Below are 3,803 nucleotides of genomic sequence, written 5' to 3'. Positions count from 1 at the left end.
TTTTTTTTTTTTTTTTTTTGTAGTTTTAGGCCAGGCCTAGGTTTGAACCCTCCACCTCCGGCATATGCAGCCGGTGTCCTACTCCTTTGAGCCACCAGCGCCACCCTTTGGATGAAAGATTTTACTTGCAAAAAAGGGTGATTAAATTAAAAGGGTATATGTTGAATTGCATGTTATTTTTAAAAGCGCCTTCTAGCAGAGCATTAAATTATGAGACAAAATGATCTTCTGCAGAAAGTGTCTTTAAGGGTAAAACCTTAGGTTCCAATATTGTTTTGCACTCTTAGCTAGATGATTTGATCTGGTCTATTTCTCTGAGGCTCATTTCCTGGTTTGTAATGTATGTAAAATAAAATGATATCGACCTCCAACAATTGATATGGATATGAAATGACTCAAGAATTGTAAGCACATCAGCATCCCTAATGCGTCAGTCTGCATCCTCCCCAGCCTGGACAGAATCTTACTGGCACTTGCTTTGAGGAAGGACTGCAAAATCAACATTAATCGAATATAAGCAACAAACCCATGCCATTTAAAGATTTCACCAATGTGTGTAATCTATTAAATAGAGCAACTCAGTAACTAGTCTCACAAAGGACGCATATCATACAGTATATTATCATCACACACATGCCGCAGAGTTCCTCCACTTGTAATTATTAGGTTTTCTGTTTGTTTTCCCCACAGCAACAAAACTAAAGGGTGTAGGCTTGGCATCCCTAGCTCAGCTATTAGGCCACACACACTGGGGCTGGTGGGTTTGAACCCTGCCCCAGACTGCCAAACAACAATGACAACTACAACCAAAAAATAGCCAGGCATTGTGGAGGGCGCCTGTAGTCCCAGCTACTTGGCAGGCTGAGGCAAGAGAATTGCTTAAGCCCAAGAGTTTGAGGTTGCTGTGAGCTGTGATATCATAGCACTCTACCCAGGATGACAAAGTGAGACTCTGTCTCAAGAACGAAAAAACAAAAAAACAACTAAAGGGTGTGGAAAGGAAATCTTCATTGGAATTATGAACTTCAATTAGAATTCTTTGAGAAACACATTTTTAAGCGTATATACATGATTTAAAGAGACTTTGCTGCTTGAAAATGCATGAGATAGTGATCAAGGAAATATATAATATTTAACAATATGATATAGGTAAAATAACCTATCCATTCATCCATCATTTCTGTAAGATGCTCTGTTAGGATCAGATTTCAGGTCTTGTAGTGAATACCAAAAAAATACCTATGTCTTTTGGGGAACTTGGACAAGGAATTACCCAGAAAAGCTCACAGAGAATGGCTGAAACACATGGAACTTTGGGAGGCAAAATGCAAAATTACCCTGTGGGATCCCTCCGTCGTCCCAATATTTAAGCGCTCAGCCAAAAAAGACAAATGAGCACTTATTTAACTTAGCAATTATATCTTTCCATTCTAGAAAATTGAGTTATTGCCTTTTGATCTTTTTTCTTTTATCTTTTTGAACATTGTCATCGTACCCATTTTGAAGTTTGTTTCAGATTTTTAATTTTTAATTTATATTCTGTCTTGAGGAAATAATTCACCACATTGAAGAGTCAGCAATCAGAACAAAGCAAAAGTTGGGAACACTATTATGGACTGAATCATGTCTCCCCCAGATTCATATATTGAAGCTCTGCCCCCTGCTGTGACTTTATTTGGAGATAGGACCTTTAGGGAGGTAATTACAGTTGACTGAGGTCCTAAGTGTGGGTGGGTCCTAATCCCATAGACCTCATATCCTCAAAAGAAGGGGAAGAGAGACCAGTGGTATCCTGATACCTCTCTCTTCTTGTCTTTTTCTCTCTTTCCCTTCCTCATTCCCCCTCCCTCATTTTCTCCCCTCACCCCAAGAAGAAATGGCTCCTGAGGATACAAAGCAGGAGGAGTCTTCTGTCTATAAGCCAGGAAGAGAGGCTTCGCCAGAGACCATCTTGCTAGCGCCTTGATCTTGAACTTCTAGCCTCCAGAATAGTGAGAAAATAAATGTGTGTTGATGAAGCCACTGGTTTCTGTGGTGGAAACCTTGTGATGACAATTCAAGCTGGCCAATATAATCACCTAGGATCATAAATTACAAAGGACCAGAAATGAACTTTAGCATGATTAGGATTACAATTAAATAGATGAAAGAAGAAAAAAAAAAGGCAATACCAGTTCGAAATTCTAGAAAAATAAATTAATTGACACAAATGCCTATTAATTTTCAGCGTAAAAGTAGCTGGGCAGTAAATAACAGAAATCTATTTTTTTTTCATTGAATGGTAACTATGTACATTAACGCACTTCTGGGGTACAGTGTGGGGTTTTCACACACAATCCGAAATACTTCCATCAAACTGGTCAACACAGCCTTCATGTCATTTTCTCAGTTATTGTTTTAAAACATTCACATTCTACTCTTAGAAAGATTCACTTGTACCTTTGTAGGATAAACCTCAGAAGTGATCCCTCCAATCCCCCTCCCTCCACCCATTCCCCCTCAAATCTATTTAAAAATTAATGGGAAAAATTCGAATGAAAGAATGGGCTCACTAGTAGGCAGAAAAAAGAAGTGTTTCAAAGTCATGTTCTTTTGTTCCATATGATGGCGGGCTGGGCCGTGGTACTGTCTCCTACATTCCCTGCTAACCAGGGGGCTTTCTGGCTGGGGGGTTGGGTCAGGGCCAGGATGTTACCTTCAATCACTGAGTGAACAGTTTTCTACTGAAGCACAGAGTCCTGAAACAGAACTACTGCAAATGATATTTTTTGGTGAACTGAATCTCCAAGGAGGGTTATTAGAGGCTTTAAGACAGTGAGCGACATCCTATAATTGTGACTTAAAAAGGACTCCGACCTCAAGTCTTGATTAATACTCAGCTTCTCTCCGGAAAAAGAGTCCTGAGTTTCTGACCGCACTAAGTATTGTGAACCATACATACATTTGTAAACTCGGATATTGTAACATCTGTTTGAAAAAGTCTGGACATAACTATTGCTCTATTTGGAAAAAAGAAGAAAGAGAGGCTGCACTTTGTTTCAGAACCGCTGCTGAGCTACTTGTGCCCCAGCCCACTGCGGTGTGATCCTCTCTTACCAGGGTTTGCCAGCCTGCAAGGAGGGCCAGCTCCTTCTCGCTGTGTTCCGGGTAGGGGACAATATAGAAAGCACTGTTTCTCCTCCTCATTCTTTTAAGAATTTTAGGAATAGAAATTTATTGCAGAAGAGCAAGATGAGAGTAAGTGACGTTTTCTCTCTTACGGCTGCTGCTTTAACTGTGGTTGCGGGTATTAGCTTTCCCGAGTTCCTTTTCTTCAAAGAAAGTCTGACGGCACTCCCAGCTCATAAATATTCTATGTGATAGCCATTCAAGATGAACTATTTGCATCAGTTTCTAAAATAAAAATATAATAATAATTGCTTTTCCTTGTTGCCATAAATTTAAATAATGTTTAAGCATCATTTTTCCAGTCAAGGTGACATTAGTGCTAAACCTGGGCTGGGCACTCCGTAAATATTAATGACATATCAGAACGGCTGATTTGTCAGTCAATATTGGTACAAAATTGGCCTAAATAATGGAATACAGGGCATCGTTGACCATCAAAACAAACTCAAAACGTGCCTAGATTGATTTAAAAAAATAAAAAGAATAAGAGCAGATTCGTATAATATCACTGCTATTTAAATGTTTTTGCATTGTTTGGTTGAAGGACCGTTCCTGGAATCATAACCTCCCATTTATTGTCATTAAAAGTGGCTTATTTTCTAGGAAGGATTTTAAGACAATGTAATTCAGTAATT

Source organism: Otolemur garnettii, unplaced genomic scaffold (assembly GCF_000181295.1).
Source record: "Otolemur garnettii isolate 467f Iridium unplaced genomic scaffold, OtoGar3 scaffold00022, whole genome shotgun sequence".
In the NCBI taxonomy this organism is placed as follows: domain Eukaryota; kingdom Metazoa; phylum Chordata; class Mammalia; order Primates; family Galagidae; genus Otolemur; species Otolemur garnettii.
Note: the sequence above shows the minus strand (reverse complement) of the source record.